Source organism: Rhipicephalus microplus, chromosome 4 (assembly GCF_043290135.1).
Source record: "Rhipicephalus microplus isolate Deutch F79 chromosome 4, USDA_Rmic, whole genome shotgun sequence".
In the NCBI taxonomy this organism is placed as follows: Eukaryota; Metazoa; Arthropoda; class Arachnida; order Ixodida; family Ixodidae; genus Rhipicephalus; species Rhipicephalus microplus.
Genome location: NC_134703.1, coordinates 194,197,207 through 194,214,120, shown reverse-complemented (window position 1 = coordinate 194,214,120; position 16,914 = coordinate 194,197,207). Strand labels below are relative to the sequence as shown.

The window sequence follows — 16,914 nt, the reverse complement described above, 5'->3', positions numbered from 1 at the left end:
TTTCAATTTAAACAATCTTCACTTTTATAAAACAAGTTGTATCTAGGAAGCATCTTTGTGATCAAACATGGGGTACACAACCAATACTGGTGTTTATAACATTCTAGTTAGAGAAGCCAGGAGGAATGTCGTTGCCATCACAGAATAGCAATAGGGCGTGTTTTGTTTATCAACACACGTACACTAATTCACGCAAAGTTCTGTAAAAAACTCTCTTGTCTTGCGAAAAGGAGCAAATTCAAACTTATTAAGAGGACTAACACCTCTAAAGTGCTCGTGCTCGACAAATTTAGTGAACATAATTCAATCGACAATTCGAAGCATCGATCACTCAGCAGCAATTTAAATAGGCGTAGTAACGAAAGAGTTAAAGCCAAGATGAATTGGTCACTACACAAAATGAACTGCCAAGTGAATAAATTTCTCACTTTTGGTGTCTTTTGTGTGGGAGTTTTATTTTTCTGTTCTTGTAAGTTCTTGAACTGATTGAAACCAGGCATGCTTAAGTACATTTCACTGAGTGTATGAGGCTGACACTGGCTTTTGCACGTCTAGCAAAATAAAAGAGCAAGCACAAGTGAAAAAACACATCGCATTACTTTCAGTTACTTTGAGATTGTTGCATCTGATGGTACCAGCAACGCGCCATTCTAAGTGGAACTATATAAACATGTCTTATCACCGTATACTATGACATTAGCCTGTACCCCGCTTGTTGGAACAGAAAAAAAGCAGTTTTTTGTCCTGAAACGCTACTTCTTTGAGCCCGTTATCAACAGATTCGGTGTCGGGTGTCCCAGGTAGATCACCTGACAGTGTGGGCTCCATGGGTGCGTCGGAAGTAAGCACGGCACCCCTGCCGCAGCCGTACGGTGTCTCGGGGTCACTACCTGCACCCGTGATGCATAACTCTCGCACTCGGGCCAGCGTCCACAGTGTGGGCTTCTCCTCATCACCTTTTTGTCATCTTTACTCAAGAAGTGCGGCAGGTGAGAAACAGAATTTCACCCCATGTATGTAAGGGAACACCAATACATATGCGAGTTTTCAGGGACTACTCAAAACGGTTCTATACTAAAGAACTTCGAATACGGCCAGTGACGCCTATATGGCGCAGAGCACGGATATTGTCCGCCACGGCTCAGCACGAGACCTGAGGAGGCACACATGCCACCGCCAGCCACGGCCGCTCACTGCTAGATCAGCTCCACTGCGCAACACGTAACCATAACAACGCCGCCATTGTGCCCAGTGAATATGGCCGCCATGATGTCAATTCCTCCACACTTTTCCCGCAGCGCACCAGCTAGGCATGCCCTCTCCGACCTTTCCTTCCTTCGTGGGGTATAGTAACTGTACAGTGTCTAGAAATATACTGCCGTATATTTCTGGACACTGTAGTAACAGTAGCGCATAGGTCTACCATCATGGCGGCTTAGCAACTATAGTTACACTGCGAAGCCACGCTCTGTTTTTGCGGGTGACTTGATTAAGCCTGTCGCCCATCTACGAAGCGTGTCGCCGATCGCCACTCGCTAGTCGACGTGCCTTGCATGTCAAAGACCGACGAAGAAAAAAAAACGCCTGCTTTGGAAACTGTGCAACGGCAGTTCAAAAGAATTCCACAGTTTGCTCGGCAACGCAACGCGCAAAGGCATAGCGTAATGCCGAATAGCATGGACCGCCGCTACGACGTAATCAGATGGCACCAGCTATGAAAGATAAGCACCAACTCACAGACAGAAACACGGCAGGATTAGACTGGTGCTAGACCGCGCCTGCGCGCTCGACTTTTACGGCCTTTGCATCGGGTGTAGTGCATGCCTCTCGCCACTGCTTTGAGGGAGGCACTGCAACCCTGACCTTCAGTTCGGACTGGCACGGTGGATGGACGTGCTTTTTGAGCGCTCCCGATCGACTGCACAGATTAGTGGTTTTTCATGTTTCGAGCTTGCTTTTGTAATTATTACGGCAGCAGTTAAAACTTTCGTAGCACTTATTACATTGTATGGCTTTTCGGGGGTCAGTTACCAGGTATTTGCTAGTTTGTGTGTGTGTGTGTTTTCTTTTGCCATCTCATGGGGGAAGTGCACTTGCACCAATCACGTAAATTTTTGTAGTACAGCTTAGGCTTTCTTTTTTTCATAGGACAGGGTTCGTCGTACGTCATGTTTTGTAATTATCGAGTGAGACAATTCATAAAGACGATTGGCGTCAAAAGACATGGCTAAAAACGCTGTAAGATGTTCAGGATGTTGGTTGGGTTTTAAAATGAACCCAAGTTCAGACGCGAATGGAGAGGAGGCTGACACTAAGTCTAACCAATGTGAGTTCGAGGAAAAAATGGAGAAAGTGAAGGTTGCCCAGAGTGAACTGCTGATGCGAATCACCGAACTGGAGACTGCGTCGGCGACAGAGCATGAGAAAACAAAGGCTAAGAGAGGAAGGCTCAAGTCCGCCGAGGAGGCACTAGCGAAGGTGAACAAAGGAGCAGCCGACGGAGAGAACGGTTGGGCACCGCCAACCAGAACGGTGGAGAAAAAAGAGCAAGCAAGTTCGGAGAAAACAGGTTCAGCCGGTTGGTCGCAAGACCCATCTTCAGCGAAGTAGTGGTGGGGCTGGGAGGGGACAAAGCAGCCGGCGTCGCAGGTGCAAGTAACCCCCAGGAGCAGGACGCTCCAGCTGAAAAGTCACAGCAGATGATAATCGCCGGGGACTCGAATTTATATCGATGCACAGAAGCAATGCTCTCTGTAGTATACAAGCTATTTACAAAGGTAATTGCTAACAGAGTAAAAAAACATTAAAATTCAATCAACCAAAGGAACAAGCAGGATTTCGAACAGCTACTCAACAATCGACTACACTTATAATATCAATTAGGTAAAAGAGAACTGCTCAGAATATAACCAACCACTATACATAGCCTTCATAGATTACGAAAAGGCGTTTGGTTCAGTAGAAATATCAGCCGTCATGCAGACACTGCGGAATCAGGGCGTCAATGAAGTATATATAAACATCATGGAAGAAATCTACTGGGGATCAACTGCTACCATAGTGCTTCATAAAGAAAGCCACAGAATCAAGAAGGCTGTAAAGCAGGGGGACACAATCTCCCTAATGCTTTTACCGCGTGCTTACAGGAGGTTTCCAGAAGCCTAGTATGGGAACAGATAGGGATAAGAGTTAATAGAGAGTACCTTAGTAACCTGCGCTTCGCCGATGACATTGCATTGCTGCGTAACTCAGGGGACGAATTTAAACTCATGATTACGGAGTTAGACAAGGAGAGCAGAAAGGTGGGTCTTAAAACGAATCTGCAGAAAACGAAAGTAGTGTACAAGAACCGCGGAAAAAAGCAGCGCTTCGAGATAGGTAATAGTGCGCTTCAAGTTGTAAAAGACTATGTCTACTTAGGGCAGGTAATAACCGTGGAGCCGAACCACGAGATTGAAGTAACTAGAACAATAAGAATGGGGTGGAGTACATTTGGCAAGCACTCTCAAATTATGACATGAATATTACCACTATCCCTCAAGAGGACAGCTGTCTCTTGCCGGTACTTGGCTACGGAGCAGAAACCTGAAGACTTACAAAGAGGGTTCAGCTTAAACGGAGGACGACGCAGCGAGCAATGGAAAGAAAAATGGTAGGTGTAACCTTAAGAGACAAGAAGAGAGGAGAGTGGATTAGGGAACAAACGGGGGTTAAGAATATCATAGCTGAAATCAAGCAGAAATGGACGTGGGCCGGACATGTAGCGCGTAGACAGGATAACCGCTGGACGTTAAGGGTAACTAACTGGATTCCCAGAGAAGGCAAGCGGGTTAGGGGGAGACAGAAGGTTAGGTGGGCAGATGAGATAAAGAACTTTTCGGGTATAAATTGGCAGCAGCAAGCGCAGGACCGGGTTATTGGCGGAACATCGGAGAGGCCTTTGTCCTGCTGTGGACGTAGGCTGATGATGATGACGATGACAGAAGCAATCAAAGATCCGGTAAGAGGTGACAAGAGGGTTACAGTAGAGACGTTTCCAGGACAGAAGCTGGAAGCAGTCATGAGGCAAGCGAGCGCAAAACTCAAAACTACCGCTGATGGACGAAACCTCGTGATAATTACAGGCGGTTTAAACGATGTCTTAATTGAAGATACGGTAGGACTAGCGAGCACACTGGCGAAAGGGGTCAATGAGATGCGCGCCATTTCTCCTCAGGTACAGGTAGTGATATGCATGATACCGGAAGTACCGGTGCGTGATGGCAACCTGCAAAGAGCAGTTGTCTACGCAAACCAAGAGATATGGCGGATGAGATGAGAGGCTCTGAGGTGGTGAAAATAAACAGAGAGGTGAATAGGTGAGGTGGTTTTCAACGAGACAGAACTCCTTTCGATGGGAGGCTAGGTCATGAGGTGTTTTGGTGACTAGCAGAACGCGCAGTAGCTTTTTTTTGGGGGGGGGGGGAGGTACGCGAGCCCTTCTGGGTGCATTATATAGTAACGAGGAAAACTAGGGGTGCTCTTTGACAGGTGGTATAGACAGATACAATTCCAAAGTGACACTAATATATCTAAGACACGTAGAGTCCGGGGCAGAAATCGACGTAGCCACGAGGGTCGAGCCAATCCAGACGTAGGGTATATTAACATGCAGCGTGGCAGGAATAGGCTGAAGTGGGAAGAGATAAAAGGACAGCTAAGGGAGGAGAGGCCGATGGTATATGGTTTTGTAGAAACACATCTTAGGGACATGGAACAGCCTCCTAACAATCCGGACTACGCGAGGGAATATTGCAATAGAACAGAAGGCAGCAGTAAGAAGGGTAGTATTGGGGCATTCATTCATAAAAGTATAGACTGGGAAAGGGTCAAGCAGGAGTGCAAGGAACATATATGGCTAAAAAGGAAAGTGGCGGGGCGAACAACGCTCCTTGGTTTGTATACTTGTGGACAGGGGACAAAGCCAGAGAGGAAAATCAACGAATAGTGCAGTGCATAGGAAATGACATGGACGAACTAGGAGAAGAGTGCGAGGTAATTTTACTAGGAGATATGAATGCGCACATAGAAGATATGAATGAATATACTGACCCAACAGGCAGAATGCTAATGGATATGTGTGAAAGGCATGATTTAATCATTTGCAACAGCACCGAGAAATGTGAAGGGCAGATAGCATGGGAGGTGAGAATGCTGCAGCCAACGATAGATTACGCAATAATGTCACATGGGATGTATGATCAGCTAAGGGTGATGAACATAGATGAATATGGGTCCAGAAGCTTAGGTAAAGATCACAAACGTATCAAGCTGAGTTTTGGAAGAGAAATGAAATCGGAAAGGTGGCATTACGAGCAATTACACGGTAATATTTATTCAGAAAGGCAAATAGAAATAGCAACAATAGAGATTGAGAAACTAATCTCTGAGGATACTAAAACAGAGTGGACGTACACAAGTCTAACTCGATTGCTTGAGTTAGAGCGGACTAAGGTACGAGTCAAATCAATCGGGAAAAGCAGACACGAACCCAAGAGCGGGTGGGATGAGGAAGTTAAGGGAGCCATAGTAAGACGTCAGGAAGCCTCCAGGGAACACAGCTAGGTATGCTAAACAGAGGGGTGAACCGGAAGATGATGTTAAAAAACAATGGTATAACTTTTTGAGCTGCAGAAGGGAAGCGTCCGATTTGATCAGTGAAAAAGTTAGAGGAAAGGGGGCCCAATGAATAGCGGAATTCAACAAAAAGGATAGAAAGACAGCTGCAAAGTTTTGGAACCATCTCAATTTTCTGAGTAATAAGACAAGCATGAAACAGAGGTTTATAACTACAATTAAGGAGTCAGACTAGAAGGGGATGAGGCAATAGAATGTATAAAACAATGATGACAGAAAAATTTAAACACCTAGAAAACGCTGCATGCACCGTACGTGGTATGGACCAATTAGCTCAGTAGCTCCACTGGGAAGAGAGCGGAAAAGGACAGAAAAAAGTTCCCAATAGCACATCAACAGGCCCTGATGGCATCCCAGTCATGCTAATAAAGTAACTAGGACCAAACTCTAAGCGAACATTAAGAGAGGCAGCGAGCAAAGCAATAATGAATGGTGAACCCCCCTATGGGTGGAAACTAAGCAAGATGAGCATGATCTATAAAAGAAAGGGGGACAAAGCCTAAATAAACAACTACCATTCTATAACAGTGACATCAGTAGTTTACAGGCTGATGATGCAGATAGTAAAGACCACAGACATGGTTGGAGAATGAGGGGGTGCTGGGAGAACTAGAAAATGGGTTCCGTAAACGAAGGAGGTTGGAGGACAATCTGTTTTCATTGATGCAGTATATTTAAATAGCGAAAAAAAAACATAGGCCCCGGTCGCTGGCATTTCTAGATATCAAGGGAGCTTACGATAGTGTGATTCAAGAAGACTTGTGGTGAATACTGGATACACTAGATGTGGAAGATGGAATAACTAATCTTCTAAAGGATACCTATAAACGTAACAAGGTAGTTATAAAATGGGAAGAACATGTATCTGAACCTATAGAGATACAGCGCGGGCTTCAACAGGGATGTCCCTTGTCACTTTTGTTATTTACGCTGTACCTCCTGGAACTAGAAGCCAATTTAGAGGGATGTCGACTCGGATTCAGCCTCTCTTTTGCCGAGCAAGGAAACCATATTGAACAGCATTGATGTATGCCGATGATAAAGTACTAATAGCCGACAACAAGGAAGATCTGCATTGATTGATAGACATCTGTGGTAATGAGGGAGATAGGTTACATTTGAAGTTCAGCGGGAAAAAATCGGCAATCATTATTTTTAATGATAACGAAGGCACTGAGCATAAGATACAGGAAGTCATGCTAGGAATAGTGGATAAATACAAATACTTGGGCGTATGGCTAAATGACTGGGCTGAGTATCTAAGGGAGCACGAAAGATACGTAATGACTAAGGCCACCAGAAACGCAGCTGCAATGAAAAATAGGGCACTGAGGAACTATGTTAGGTATGAGGTTGTGAGAGGCATTTGGAAAGGTGTCAGGGTCCCGGGTTCGACGTTCGGCAATGCGGTCTTGTGCACGAAATCAAAAGTTCAAGCAAGATTGGAAATTAAACAACGTAGGTAGACTTGCTTTGGGAGCACACGGGAATACCCAAAATCAGGGGGTACAGGAAGACATGAGATGGACATCGTTTGGTTGCAGGGAAGCTAGCAGCAAGATAGAATTTGAGGAGCGATTGAGAAAATTGAGAGAGGAGCGTTGGGCTAGGAAAGTTTTTCAGTTACTTGTGCACGAAGACTGTCGATACTAAATGGAGGAAACGAACTCAAAAATTGTCAAGCAAGTGTTTAGACAACAGCAGAATACCGAGCCAAAAGGAAACATCAATTGAGAAGAAGATGAAGCAAACAGAGAGGGACATGTGGAAGATGGGAATGCTTACGAAATCATCACGGGAGACCTACCGAACTCTTAAACAGGAAATTGCAAGAGAAAAGATCTACGATAATTCTCGGGGTAGTTCTCTGCTCTTTGAGGCTCGAACAGGAGTATTGCTGACCAAGACGTACCGAGCAAAATACGAAAGAACAGACACAGTATGTAGTGCGTGTGGAGAGGAGGAGGAAACGGCTGCACATTTGATATTGTTTTGTAAGGGGCTCCACCCTATTGTCGAAGATAATGGCACCGAATTTTTCAAAGCATTGGGGTTTAGGGACAGTGAAGGCAAAAAAGACTTTAAACGGGTAGAAATAAGCAGGAGGAGGCTAACTGATTGGAGGCGACAAGGCGCGAGTGAAATTCAATTCTTAAACACACAATTAGTACTTAACCTTATGGCTACGTGGCGTGAGCTACCACCCGATCTAAAGGGCACAGCCGGATACATCCATCCATCCTACGCCACTCCGTGCAGCGCGCGTGCAATGCCAGCACATAAGTTCGGGCGCGCTTCTCCACTCACCGCACGTTGAGAAACAACTTGCTTAATCGTTGCAGTCACAAATGGTTATAAATACCTGATAATGCTGGGCTTGAACCAATATGCCTCTGAAGAGTGAACTTTGCTGGCAGTGCCACAAGCTCCGAAGAGCGCGCATGATCGTAACCTCTTTGTGACAGAAAGCACCATATCACACACCCCTCACAAGTTCGTCTGGGTTCGCTGAATGTTTTCTTCTGCCGCATACTATTGTCGAATACTATTTAATGTAAAAGAAACACGGTCTTTTTCTCTTCTTTCTGTGCACCTGCTGCGATTTTCCTAACACATCCGTGATGAATGCTTGCGGGATGATATTGGGACGCTTTTTTCTCTTCTTTCAGCAATGGCTGCACCTTCTCGCATTTTGAACGATGGTACGGCCCTTGGAAGTGCAATCGTACTATCACTACAGCCTGGTATCGGCCCGCGCGATAAGCGTCGCTGTTTATTGTTTACGTGCAAACATTTACTTCTTCTTGTTCAGTGAAAGCGTCTTGTGAATTTGCAACATCCAGATCTCTTTCTTTGGACTCCGCTTTTTCCTTCCTTGATGGTTGACGTAGGGACGAAGCTTGTAAAGCAGGATCTTTGCGAGGCTTCTATGCACTTGAAATAAAGTAGGAAGGATATTCCTCCAAACGAGCAGGCGCTGAGTCGGGAATAAGTTTTCTGATGCGGAACGCAGGCACATAGTCTTCATCATGCAAGCGTCTTCTGCATACGAATGTCGATGCAGGCTTTTCGTTGATGATGAGATTGTCTCTTGCAATATTCTGTTGTCATTTGGTGCACAGCTCAGTATTGTTTGGGAACTTGCGAGAAGCAGCACCGGGTGTTTTCCCTGAACGGGACTCGCAATACGAAACACAGCAATACACCTTCACACAGTTTATAAATATCCATGTGCGTGCGTAATGCGCGTGCTGAAGGTTATGCGGCTGCCTTCTCAACTCGAGAAATCCCTGTAGACTGAACACTGACAAAGCCCCGAATAAATTGCAGCCGTGGTGCATAGCTAAATCCCATAGTAAAGCAAGCCACACTTGATATAAAAGGGAATTGACAACCACCTGCTCCTAGCACTAAGCCACAAGAGATTTAATACAAATATTTTAGAAAAAAGCTGCTGACTTGCCGAAAAGTTGTAAAGTTGCCAGTTTCTATTTCTAAACATGTTCTTAACTCGAAGGATAGTGAAGAACTGATTTGCACGAGAGTTTTAGTTCTGGGGCAAGTGGCTTGCAAGCGTAAGCAGCTGCATACTTTTCGTTCAGTTCTTCATGGACGTGGCTGCAGTATACAATGAAGTGCAAAAAGGCTTGGGGTCTCCGAAATGAGCATTTCCAGGGGGTGTTAACACCTTTGACAATGCACACCACCCCTCTCTGTGCGTGCCGTCCAAAGGGGTTATTCAGCAGCAAGGGCCCTCTCTCTTTTTTTACTTTATTTCTTTTTATACGGAGTTTTTTTTTAGCCATTAGTTATACAACACACGTGGGTGTTTCAGAGTTCTCAGGCTGCAGACCGCAGCATTTAGCCCCGAAAGCCACTCCAAACGTATTTGGAAAAATAAAGAAAAATAGTGAGAATAGTTAACAAAGGCTAGGCGCGCTCGTCATTCTGTGTGCCACTTCTCTTAACTGTAACGTCGTTGTCCAACTTGACCAAGGGCCAAAGGTATTTGGTACTCTCTGCTTTCAGCACAGGTACAGCATTATGTTTCTCTTTGATCGTTGCCTGTGCCTTATGCCTCCTGAACTATGCCTCTCATTAGGCGATTTACCCGCATCTTTATTGAGTTTCAGCTTGTATTATCCACGAGCACATACATACCTACCTTCAGCGGTACGCCGTCTGGTAAATTAGTTTTCTTTTAGTGGCTGATCTTCCCTCTATTCTCGATTTCTTTAATAATCTCCCTTCTCTTCGTCGAGAACCCTCATTCCCCGGTTTCATTATCGACAAACTCCCTTGTGCAGTGTGCGTGGCACAGAACATGCAAGGTCGCTGTGCTCTTACTGCCGAGGAGTGGCGAAACATACTCAGAAACTCTCCCATTGTATTTTCGATGAGTGAAAAGACCGTAAGGAAAGAAGCAAGCGCATGTGCTGTCTAGCCTGGCCGTGACACAAAATAGAAGCCCTCCGAGATTCAAGGAGAGCCCCACTAAACCTACAGCATTGATTATGTCAGTATTTTTTTTTAAATGGTGCCGAATCTGCGCAAATGAATCTAAAGCAAACATGAATCTAAGCAAATAAATCTAGAGCAAATGAATCTAAAGCAAACATGAATCTAAAGCAAATAAAAACACCAGTTCATAACTAACACACAACAGTGCGCACAACAGTCACTTGATTGATTCCAGGTGGACGGGGACCGTTTTCAGTGGTGCGGCCAGTAGACCAGCTTCTCCACAGTGCATCATTGCTAGCAGCGTTGGAAAACAAGTGTGCTACTGTGCTAACTAAAGGTAGCATATACAGTAGCCAAATTAGTGGTGGCGCCACCACGTGGCTGCGGCGAGGAGGCTAAGCCAGCGCACAGGAGAAAGTGGCGAGGTGCTCTTTTAGCGCCTGGCGGCGATTGTAGATAGACACCTCCTGCAGAAAATCCGCGGACGATGCAAACCGCAGCTCGATTTTCCAAACAGCAGCGCACATAAAGATAGCAAACACGCAGACATAAAAGGACGAGAACACAACGCTTGTGTTTGTGTGGTTTTATGAGTCCGTGTTTTGTAATCTTTTTGTGCACTGCTTCTTCGAAAATCATGCTTTATCAACTAGCCGACCAGTACGTATTGAGCAACCACGGGTCGTTTCCCGTGAATTCCTCGCAGCGAGTCGAACATTGGCGACGCCGCATTCACGGTACTTTGTGTTTGTCTATGCTGTTTGTGTGTTGTATTGAAGTATTGTGCAATGTTGTTTAATGTGTCACTAGCAACATATCTTATCCAGCTGGCGAAATGGCCATTGTAAAAGCAAGTGAGTAAATGTACACGTTTTGTTGGTTTGCCAGACCGCATCTGATGCATCCTTGAGTTCTGAGACAAGAATTCTCATATTGAGATCCCAAAACTTATAAGGCTCCCGCCATTGTGTTTAAGCAGGTTGGGGCTGAAGACGTGTGCGTCGACAAGTATATTGTTGTAGTCCTTCGATCTACACCGCATATCACAGGCTTTTACATAAAATATAATGGTATGATACCCGGGAACCTGTCATCTCCGTACGAGAACTCAGTGTTGAGGCACTAATATCATGGTTCTTGTAAAGTTCAATTACGAAATAATTAACTAAAATACTTTATCAACTTGAGAGCAGATTCGAAGCACTTTGGTGGCACTTTTCCTGCTCCATGCAGAGCAAGTCTATTGCAATGGCTGAGAGTGCCCTTTATATGTTTTATAGGCAGATTTGGAGCAGTTCGATCACGAGATAACAAGCTTTTTACTTGGCGTAAAGGGAGAGATTCGACCGTAAGTTGCACGCACTCCGTGCCCTGTAACGGAGCTAATTGTGAACGTGCCAATGGACGCAGTCGCACCTTGCATCGCACTCCACAGCGCTCGCATTTTGCTAGCGTAACGCCATTTTGTTCAGCGTGTTCAATCTTGCAAGATGGGAGACACATGCATTGTGTTTCATTCTGGCTGACCCTGTCTCATTGGGCGCAGGCTTCCAAGGAACACTCTTTAGAATTCACACAGTGTCCCTCAATCGCTTGCCATTTGCTTTAGCAGCAATGCATGTATTCCATTGGCATATAACCTACTTTTGCACTCCACCAGAGTGAAATTCTCTGGCACTGAGTTCCTCAGCCACTCGGAATCCACCAATAAAATTCACCATAAGTTACTCCAAAAGTTACTCCAGACCAAAACTTTCAGTGATAAACTTTGAAAAAAGGAGAGTTGCAGCAGAATCTGGGCAATAAAAACGGCAAGCCATGGTGAAACAATGAGTAAAGCAAGCTAGCAAACACTCTTCTAGGTGCGTAGCACTTCAGGAGTCCAGTTGGGCATCTGTCTACAGTCTCATGTCACATAGTCAAGCAGTGGTCAATACAGGCCTAGAAAAGTAACAAAAAATTATCGTGACAATTAAGCTAAAATAGCAAAAGCCCATTTGAAATATCCAGCTTAGACCCACGCCACGCAAGAGAAAGCGTCTCTGCCACAGCAAGCAGGCGATTGTTAACGAAACAGCTAGGTTGCCCGCGCTGCCGAATTCAATCTCAGTTTTCACAGTATTAAAGCTGTATTAGGTATGAGACTTAAAGTACACCAAAACTTGCCCAAGACAGACATCATGGAATTTAGAAACTAGACCATACCTACACAAGAACTACATCATTAACTGCAAAATCAGCGATACATCAATGGTTGATAATGATGTTTGGTGTTTTGCAGCATAAGGGCCATTCAATAGCCAAAAAGCGCTAGCAATACATCAAGTGCTCGGTCTAGTTCTGTCTATTTATATACCTGTCCACCTTTGGTCAAATTGCTGAAAACCCTTTTCCTATGAAGCCACAACTTAGAGGAACACTAAAGAGCAAAACAATTTTCCACATATCAGTCTTACAATCCTGAAAACATCACTTTTACCACAACACGATCGTTCCTAAGCCAGAAAATGCAAAAAAAAGCAGGTGGACGCCACCATGAGATTCCCGCACTAAACACCGTAACATCATTGATTTTGGAGGCATCTACTGGGTCATACGTAGCTTCTCATTAATAAAAATGAAACACATCGTCATCTGTGGGTGCCACAAACCTAGCACACGAAGTCTCAGAAAATTTCATTCAGCCAATGCCACAAAAATACGAAATTGAAAATACGAAATATGAAATTTTTCGACGTCACGCATGCAACTTAAAAGTAAAACTTTAACCTTAATTCTCTCCACTGATAACGAACTTATGATAGTGAAACATATGGTATAGAACCTATGATAGTGAAACATATGATAGAGTGCAGTGTGTAATTCTAAACTTATGTCTTTTTAGTGCCTCTTCAAGCTCTGCTTTTTGAAGTCTCTCAGTTGTGAGAAGGAGAAAAATCATGAGAAATATGAAATAACATAATAACATCTCGTTTATAGTTTCAAAAGTCACATGAAAAAATTTTAGGTTGATGGTAACATTGTGCAATTCTTGTTCATCATATCACCTATTCAACAATGCTAAGGCGAGCAATATTGCTTCCTCTTTACGTGGTGTGTGCTTGTTGAACCGTTTTCTCTTTTCCAAGTTTAAGGCAAGTCCTTTGCAGGAAACCGCGCAAGATGGACAGAAAGCTTTCTTTCCAAGAGCCCCTTCCATGCTGTTGAAAGGCAGGCTGAGCCAGTGGTTTCAGAAGGAGGGCTCAAGGTTCCCCGACACATCCCTTATCTTGGCCCTTGCAAGCTGGTGACGACGAGCCTCGGCCAACTTCGATAGAAACTTTGACTGGAAAGGAAAATCCATAGTGCTGTAATATTATCTTTAAAAGTTTGATTAAAAAGTATTACTGGAAACAACAATATGATATCATTACAAGACACACAGTAGTAGGAGATTACTCGCTAACATTAATGACCTAGGTTGGCTACATTTGTGACCGCACCTATCCCCATCGATAGTATGTTTTCGATGTTGACAACTTGTATATTTGCCCTGTTTCGAACGCTTTTGGACCACTTGCGCTATCTAACACGTAAAAGAAAAAGTATTTTATCACTACGGCTGTTGTGTTTCTCTTTTTTCACCGTGTGGCCTTTTCATGTGCGCGAGTGAGCATGCACAGTTTCAATCATGGCGTCGACGTCGCGTGTGACTGCTTCAAGAAAACGGCGAATTTCGGTTTATTCTCGTGCATCTGGGCTAGAATATTCAAATGACGACAACAGCACAGGCTTGGAGGACGACATTGATACATTTATTTTAGCGCAGATGATGAGAGTTTGTGAAATCATCCCGGAACATCAGCGGTCGTCCGCCGGTGAGTTTAGCTTTGCGCTTGGGCCGCGTTATTGCCAGCGCCCGTCGATATAGGTTGAGCCAATGTGTCCCGAAGGGTAGAGCTCTTATCTGCAGGGCGTCCGCTTTCTTCGGGCGGGACTACTCGTTGGCGGCAGAGCAGGAAGTGCAGTTTCGTGTGCGGAGGGAACCGGGAGTGAACCTTAGAGCCACGTTACGTAGTCCCGAGCCGCGTTTCGTAAGCGCTGTCGACTTTTGGTTTTTACTGTTCAAGTTATTGGAGAGCTATACAAAAGCACAAGTAATATGCTTGAATGCATACTTTTGACAAGCCGACCTGCAACGAGAGAGACAGTTCTTAGAGGTCCCAAAGTCCACCTTGATGCTCCTACGCAAACCTGTGTTTTACCTAGGATTGTGCGAATATTCAAACGAACAGTTGAGTATTTGAATTCGCTTCGATTCAAATCGAAATTACCAAACATTTTCGAAGTATTCGCAATGAACGAATAAGTGGATATTATTCCGCACGTCACCACCTGTAAATATGGTTTCATTGCAATATAGAAATGCTAAACAGTAAAAGCACCTACGCCAAAAAACTTTGCTTTGCCGTGAAGCGCCCCCTTCAAATTTAAAGGGGTCCTGCAACATTTACTGAACATGGTCGAAAAACGCTGCCGATCGGTAGTCGAGGCTACCTAAAACACGCGAGGCAAATATTGTAGCGCAGCAACATGGAGGCAAATATTATAGGCCTGTAATTCACAATCAATTTTCAAAGCTAAAAATTGCTCTCTTCCCTCGGCAAATGACACTACAAGCTCAAAAATCACTTGTCACACCCAAGAAAAAAATATATGACTCTGGTCACAGGCATTGGCTGATTTGAGCATAATGCGCTCGTCGTTACCTTGGCTGCTACTTGTCCACGATTATGTGCACGATCGCACTGAAAAGCCGCGTATTCGAAGAAAAAAAAAAGGGTGCTCAAGGTCATGAGGTGCGTGTGCAGTATTTTCTTTCACCATGCCATTCCTCCCTGCTTAGCTTCCAGCGATTTCGTCAAGACGAGAAGAGAGAATCCAATTGCAGCAAAGATAAATTTTTGGAACTCCGCTCGCACTGTACTGATTCTTGAAACTTTACAGCAGTGAATTTGTGAGGCTACAAGCATGTTTACTGGCTCCATGACTACTTGAAAAAGTGTTGCAGCACCCCTTCAAAGGAACATGTTGCCCTCAAATCAATTCTTCATTTTATTAAGCTTGTTACAACGGCTTATGTGATCCAAGTACAGTGAAATCTTGGTAAAGCAAAATTCAGGGTACCGCGGAAATTTCTTCGTTATTTTGAAAGGTCGTTACAATGAAAGCTCAAAATTTAACCCTAAATACTTATTTTTCACTGACAAAAATGACTTACCTTTACTACGGTGGATCCTTGAACAGATTTTTCACGAGAAAAAAAAAACAAATGCACAAGTAAAGACCAAAAAATGCACGTTTACCTTAAAGAAGTCTGTGATTCTTTTTTTTTTTTACGCGAGCAGCACAAGCTTTGCAGTACGAAGGCCTCCAGCTCATCAACACTCCTGTGGCGCCATTCGGTTATTTGGTCACAACAGCCTGCTTTCTGCCTTCCAGTTGCCGAAGAATATCCATTGTCTCACTTAGCGAAAACTGCTTCCGCTTCTTCGTCGCAAGCAGAGAAGAACTCATTTGTAGTATCATCGCAGTGCAAATGCCGACTTGTTTTGCAAACCCAATAAGTAATCACCGAAAAGAGATGAACACGACTGAAAAAAACAAGGCTTCTAAAGAAAAACCTGAAGCGTCACGGCTGTGATTGCCTCTTTCGAAGAAAAAAAGTGCTCAAAAAGAAGATTCTTCGTGTTTCGTTTTCTGGTCTCTCGCTGTCTCAGGTTTTCCTCGCCCATGCTTCCTGCTCTGCACTCCCACTCTGCCTCGCTGACCTTGCCCTCCCGTGTTGCCCTCGCCTCTGCGCTCGCTTGTAAACCTGTAGCGTTGGCATGTCAACAAAAAAAAAAAAAAGAAAGGAAGTCGCCTTTTCGTTTTTTTTTTTTTCCTCCACATCGTCGCACGTCTTCCGAGAAGCAAGGCGTCTGTTCGCTTTGTCGTCTGCTTGCGTACCGCTCCGGTGGTCGCAACGGATTTCAGAAGATAAGTTCGTAGCACTGAGGCGTTGTTAATATAACGTGGAACTAAATTAACGCTTGTTATTCTGAAAAGTTTGATATTCTGAAGTACATAACAGTGAAATAATTTTACATTAAAACTTATTAGCAGTCAGTGCAGAATTTTTTGAAAGTTCGTTAATCTGAAAAGTTCATTATTGTGGGGTTCGTTCTACCGAGATTTCACTGTATAATGAATTTTAAAACATTAAGTATGTTACAGATTATCTGTTGCATCCTACCGAAGCTACTACTCAAGGTTGGTTCGACTTCCTTTGAACGAAAAAATAAATGGCATTTGCAAATAGCCCCCATTTTAATTCAAAAGAAATGTTGTGCATGTTAGTTTGGTCATGATAAATATTGCCTTTTTATATGTCATACATAACATTCAAATTCACTTCAATATGATTAGATCAAAATTGCTTTTTGCTTCGCACCAAAAATTCACTATTCGCACAAGCCTAGTTTTACCGCATCGCGAAACTGCTTCGCACGGTGGCATGAAAGACACTACGTGTAATGTTATTTTATGTACAACAAAACTTTTGTATTTACAGGGCTTATACTTACAGGACAATTGTCTGTGTTCTTTGTATTTAAAATATATATTTTCATGTCTTTTTATGCTTAGCCTGTTCAGAGCAGTGTTGATTGTTCTATGAAATTACTTTGTTCAAGTTTACACATTTTTTCGTTTGATAATTTTTTCCTACTATTGTTAAAAATTTGTTGTTTCAAA

At 43.9% G+C, this 16,914-nt stretch overlaps 1 long non-coding RNA gene across 1 annotated transcript; it reads right to left on the bottom strand.

The window, feature by feature from the left end:
* Positions 1–11,393: 11,393 nt before the first annotated feature.
* LOC142814708 (uncharacterized) lies at positions 11,394–15,814 on the bottom strand. The gene is made up of 2 exons (XR_012895034.1): positions 15,486–15,814; positions 11,394–13,465 (listed from the first exon to the last, which is right to left on the bottom strand). It is a non-coding gene; the product is annotated as an uncharacterized LOC142814708 (long non-coding RNA).
* Positions 15,815–16,914: the final 1,100 nt, after the last annotated feature.